Source organism: Micromys minutus, assembly GCF_963924665.1.
Source record: "Micromys minutus genome assembly, chromosome: 6".
In the NCBI taxonomy this organism is placed as follows: Eukaryota; Metazoa; Chordata; class Mammalia; order Rodentia; family Muridae; genus Micromys; species Micromys minutus.
The window spans coordinates 70,564,029-70,570,456 of NC_137975.1; the positions used below are offsets into that span (position 1 = coordinate 70,564,029).

At 41.5% G+C, this 6,428-nt stretch overlaps 1 pseudogene across 1 annotated transcript; it reads left to right on the top strand.

The window, feature by feature from the left end:
* The first annotated feature begins 3,665 nt into the window (after positions 1–3,665).
* LOC308422034 (mortality factor 4-like protein 1) lies at positions 3,666–5,137 on the top strand (annotated as a pseudogene). Its single transcript has 2 exons — positions 3,666–4,142; positions 4,703–5,137. The product of its transcript is annotated as a mortality factor 4-like protein 1 (transcript).
* The last annotated feature ends 1,291 nt before the right edge of the window (positions 5,138–6,428 follow it).

Below are 6,428 nucleotides of genomic sequence, written 5' to 3' on the forward strand. Positions count from 1 at the left end.
ATTCTAATGATTAGATCGCATTCTGGTGACCAGTGAGTTCCTGCTTAATATATACTGACAAATATTAAAATTTCTACCAGGAAAAATACACATATAAGTATGTGTGTGTGTGTGTGTGTGTGTGTGTGTGTGTGTACATATATGTGTATGTTCTCTCTAACCAGCAATCCTAGGACTGAGTTGCCACAAAGTGCTGACCTTCTGTGAGAAAGCCCATGACAGTCACATCATAGCAAGTGTAGTGACAGCCAAGACCCTAAACCTGGGAAGCTGCATGAATTGTACCCAGCAGAGCCAGCTGCGGAGCAAGAGAAACAGACTGGAGTACTGAACCAGCTATCCAGTCACCTCCAGTGGGAAGAGTATGCTGCTCATGGAGGTAAAGCACATGACTCACAAAGCACTGTACCATTCTCACAGCTAACAGAGGCTCTAAGGACATTCATCGAATGCATTATTACAGTGGGCACACAGGAAGAGACAGGAATGGAGGAAACAAGGACAACAGGGAAGTGATCGGTAAAATGATGCTATGTTACTGGCATGAATTAGTAATGGCAGCACAGCATCATTCAGAAATATAATGGAAAACAGGAGAACTATGAGCTAAAACAACACCAGTCATTCCACAAGATATCAATGACGTTTTTCTGGGTAACTGACTCCAAACCTTATGTTGTAAAAAAAGACCTTTTATTCTTTGTCAGTAATTAGGATTGAAATCAGGCATGCCAGGCAATGCTCCACCACCAAGGTACTGCCTTGCCTAGCCACTTTTTAAAAAATTATTTTTATTTAGTGAATCTTAAGTTGCGTATGAGTGACTTAAACTCAGTATCAAAGCTAGGCAGGCCTTAAACCTGACATCTCATACCTCAGCCTCCCAAGCAACCTCCCTCAAGTGTGCCCCACCATGCCTGGCCATTAAGCCTTGAGACTTAGACAACTCATAATCCTCAGCCACAGAAAATGGATTCAATTCATACACCGAAAGGAATTGTTTCTTTTCTTTGGTGGTTGCAGAAAACATGTATTTTTCCTTTCTCAGAGAAAATCTGTATCCAATATCTGTCAAAGGCCTCTTAGGTGGCTCTGTCCACTGGACACTCATCTTGGGGATTTGTCTCAGCTCTCTTTTCTGATATGACTGAAGCAACCTGGGAAGGTGACAATAAAGGACACTGAATTTGGGCACTGAGTAGAGCATTGCGTAGCTCAGTATGTGAACATGAGAGAAATGATAAGAACTTGTAGAAGACAAGACATCACTCAAGTCATAGGCAACCTCCATGTCTTCTGTGCCACAAGTCTCAGCTGATGGTCTTGCTGGTTCTTAAAATCATTAAATTGTTAAAATTTAATTAAAAACATTAAGCTAAATGAATGTAAGTTAAAAACATTAAAATATTTAAAAAGGTAAGCAAGGCTGGATCCCCCTGAGATGATGGCAACAGGTGACCCAGTTCCACACTTTGTCTAACAGGTGACCCAGTTCCACATTTTGTCTAACAGGTGACCCAGTTCCACATGTTGACTGAGGGATCTTCTTGCTCAGTTTCTATGCAGGCTAGAAATGAACACCAGTAAGAGTCAGCATGCCTCAGTTTCCCCAGCGTGTTCTAGTAGTGTCTGTGTATGTATATCATGGGTGGGTCCGATCTGTCCACTGCAGAGTTCAAGGGTCTGATATTTCCTTGGGGAAACTTGAGCACTGCCATTCTATTGGTCTAAACCAAGTCTGCTGGGACTGCCCACCTTAAGCAGTGTGGTGGCTGACACTCTGTATCCCGTGTGGTGTCTTAACAGTCCTACTTATTGTCCAATCAAGAGGATAAGACCAATGCACATTTTTGTTGAATCCAACTTCAAAATTATAACTCTTCCCTTTTACATCTTAACACGCCTTTTTACTTAGTGTATGGATCATCTATTCAAATCATATTGATCTGGCCCTATTCTCAGCCTCCGACTCAAAGGAAAACTGCCAGAGGAACAGAGAGGAGAGAGAAAGAGTCACTTCAGAGAGACAGCTAAAAATAGAGCAGTGATGCAAAGGGGTTGACAGAGGACTAGGGGCACAGGGGACAGAGAAGACAACAGGAAACAATGGAGACCATGACCTGTGTGTATGAACTATAATGTAGAAAGACCAAGACAGAAAGACAGAGAGATAAAAAGAGAAAGAGCTAGATAAGAAGACAGAAAAGTTGTGATGGTGCAAGAGATGGGCACAGACTCAGAGAGGGAGAGAAGGCAGAGGCTTGAATCAAACAGTAGAGAGTCTAAGATGGAGACTGGGAAGTGATGCCCACCACTACCTCTGTTGAGCTCCCTGTGCAACCTTCAAGCAACTTGTGCCTTCTCTCTGGAGCAGTTGAAACTTTGGGGAGGGACCGTGGGAATCTAGTGGGTTTCTGGACTTCCAGAGCCTGGAAAGCTGCTGAGGTAGGGGTGGAGATCAGTTCTTAGAACACAGGTACACACTGCAGAGACTCAGGAGTGCATTCAAGAAAGCACAGACTCTTCTGTTGGGCCCACAGATCCTGGCAGACAGGTTATAAATAATTCAAGGCAGAACACGGACAAGTGACCTCCGTGTGCGTCTCTTCTGTACTGAGTTAGTCATCCCCAGGATCACAGTGGATTTCAGGGACAATATGTGTGATGACATTAATGAAAACTGTGCCCAGGCAACAGCGAATTCTTTGTTGTAGGAAAGGCCCTAGCCAGCCTGATCAACCTGAGGTAATAATAAATGTGGTGATACCACTACTTTACACATTTTATGTGCATCTCTTTCTCTTTTTTAACCTAATAGTGACTTAGTGCTTGCAATTTGCTTTGCATTACTTTATGGTGTAGAAATATTAGACAAAAAGCAAAGGCAATGTGAACTAAATAGCTCAAAGTGAATCATAAAACCACGGAGATGATTCACAGAGTCAGTAATGTCTTTGCACCAGGAACTACAAACCTACAGTTCAGCTATTTTTCAAGAAGGTTTTCAGAGGACAGGTTATCGTACAGAAGATTAGCAGCAGTGGCTAACTGAGAACGACCATGGAAGCTGGTACTCTGTGACTACAGGAGGGGCGGGCACCTCCAGTGGTGGCTAGGTAAGTGAAGCACAGAGCGTTAGAAAAGTTTGACATCTTACGAACTGACTGAAGTCAAAATTAGAATTTTTAAATTTCCATCTCACATTCTATATAACAACAACAAACCATTTCTTGATTAAACTGTGAGATGAGATAAAATGTGATCTGTGACAATAGACACAGTCAGAGTTTAGGCGAGAAAAGGGTCCAAAGCACTTCCTAAAGCCAGATTTGCACCAAAAACAGGTCACATCTCGGTCCCCATTTGACAGTCTGCTGACGGTCCTTTCTGAATCTCCATGAAATAATCACAAGTGAAATGTATGCTCAGCAAGTCAAAGAGATGCACAAAAAACCTTGGTTCCTGAAAGCATCATCAGTCAACAGAAAGGGCCCAATTCTGCACCACACTAAAACAAAACAAACAAACAAACAAAAAACCCCAACAACAAAAACAACCCCCACCCATTGCACAGCCAATTCTTCAAAAGCTGAAAGAACTGAGTTAAAGATGGCCACATCCAGTCGGGGGGGTGGGAGAAGAAGGAGGTGGCCAATCACTTATAAATGGCGCCCAAGCAGGATCTGAAGCCTAAATTCCAGGAAGACAAGCGAGTGCTGTGCTTTCATGGGTCTCTTCTCTATGAAGATAAGTGTGTAAAGGTTGCCACAAGGAAACACAAGTGACTTTATCTATTACAGTGATTGGGATAAAAATTGGGACGAGTGGGTGCCAGCAAGGACTTCAAAGGCCAATCAGGAACAATATGCAGAGGGCAGGATGAGGGGGGCTGCTCCAGGGAAGAAGACATCTGGTCTGCAACAGAAAAACGCTGAAGTGCAAACAAAAAGGAGCAAGCAGAAAATACCTGGAAACGGAAATGGCGGCAGTCCCAGTGAGACACCTCAGCCTCCTGGGAAGAAGAAAGACCAGGTAGATCCTACCGCTGAAAATGAAGAAACATTTATGAACAGAGTTGAAGTTAAAATGAAGATTCTGAAACCATGGCTTGTGGATGGCTGGGATTTGATCGACAAACAAAAGTACAGATTGTGGGGATCTTTCATGCCTTGACGGCTATGTTGAGTGATAGCATCCGAAAATTAAAAAATACCAAATGTATGAGATTTCAGTTATGTTGATCATGGGCTGATTAGACCTGTACCATCGAAATGTCTTATTTAAGGGGAACATATGGACAGTAGGATTGTTATGGCCCTGAAGTAAGAACCAGATGCCTGATAAAGTTTCACGTAAGTGTATGGGCCCGGAGCGAGAAGAGGGGTATTGGTGGGCGGGTTGATGGTTTCACGGAGGATGGTAGATTAAGAGACCAGTTGGGGAAGGGGATAATCATATGGAAAAGAAAGGTTTATGACTGTAATGGTGTATGTCTAATAACACAGTTATGTCTTACAATCATTAAGTTCATGTGAAGGAATAATATTCATGTTGGCAATAATTGGTAGTGGATGAATAAGTTATATCTTGATACATTGACTATAATATACATGCTTATATGCTTGGGGAAAATAATTTAATGTACGTTATACATAGATGTATAATATGGTAAGTAAATTTATGTACTGCAAGAAGTAGTTTTTGTTTTTTTTTTTATTCCTGCCAAGAAGAAAGTGGATTCCATTTTAGAGGATTATGCAAATTATCAGGAGTCTGGAGGAAATACAGATAATTAGGAGTATGCTGTAAATGAGGTTGTAACAGGGATAAAGAAGCACTTCAGTGCAATGTTGGGCACTCAGCTTCTCTACAGATGTGAGAGACCACAGTACACTGAAATTCTAGCCAATCACCTGGATGCACCCATGCCCCAGGTGCATGGAGCGCCACATTTACTGAGATTATTTGTGGGAACTGGAGTGATGCTGGCCTATACACCTCTAGCTGAGAAAAGCCTTGCTTTATTACTGAACTGTCTACATGATTTCCTCAAGAACCTGGTGAGAATTCTGCAACTTTGTTCAGTGGCAGTGATTATGAAGTATCTCCTCCTGAGTACCATGAGAAAGCTGACTGAGGGATGTGCTCTCTCTCACTTGTGCTTGGGTCTCTGTGAACAGTTTGGTTCTCAGTCCTTCTCTGGCACAGACAATGTGCTTTGAAGACCGTTAGTGTATAACAGAGTTGATGTTTGTTTTCTGTTTGATTTTAAACAGAGAAAATAAAAGGCATAAACTGCTCCTTTTTTTAAAAAAAAAAAAAGATTGCCACATCCTACCACATTCACCTGACTTCTAATTAGCTGACAACCACTTCCTCAAGCATCTAGACATTCTGTCAGGAAAGTGTTTCCATAACCAGCAGAACGCAAGAAATATTTTCCACAAGTCCAACAGTTCTAAACGGACAGATTTTTACACTACAGAAATAAACATTTAGTTCTCATTCGCCAAACCATGTTAGTGGTAATGGTTCTTATTTTGATTCATAAAAATGTGCTTGAGCCCAGTTATAAGAACTTAAAATTCACAGACCAAAAATTCCATTTTGTTTTGCATGGACCTAGAAGAAAAATTGAATGTGAAGATTCTGGAGAAGAAGAAAGGGAGTTGACAAGAGGGAAAGTGGAAGCCAGTACAATTGGCTTCTATGTCTTTGGCATGATCTCAGTGGTCTGAGGACTTCTTTGATCCCAGGTAATTAGATACTCTAGTTCTTTTCTTGTCCACTAGTGTCTCAGTCTTGGGCTCATCCATTTCTGAGTTAGTGCTAGAAGTATTAGTGAGAAATATGTTTTGAATATTTCAGTGTAAATGCTAGAAGTAAACATGACCACAGGTTTGTTATTGCTCTCCAGATGTTCTACCCCCACCCTGTAGATAGCTAAAAATAAGTATTGAAAGAAATTTAATTTAAATTATATTTTACATATTTTTACTAAAATTGCAGTATCCAATATTTGTGATTCTGAATTTCCCATTTTCCAAACTCTCTCATATGCCTCTTCCCTTCTCTCTCTCAAATGAATGACCTTTTTAAAAAATTAACCGTTGTGAGTGCACATATATTCCTAAATGTAGCCTACTAAATCTGTACAGTGATACCTATAGGTCCATTTGGTGCTGGATGACCATTAGTGTGCTCTTTCCTGGGGAAGACTATTTCTCCCACTCTCAGATTCCCTAGTTGCCTGGTGTAGGATTGAGGCCTCTTGCTGCCGTCCTTGTTCAGCTCATGGTGATAAGACTTTATGGGAGTAGCTTCTGATATTCCTGGGAAACACAATTCTCCCATTCTTCTGGCTCTAACAATCTTTCCACTCCCTCGTCTACACTGATCCCTGAGCCATAGAAGTGTGTTATTTCCTA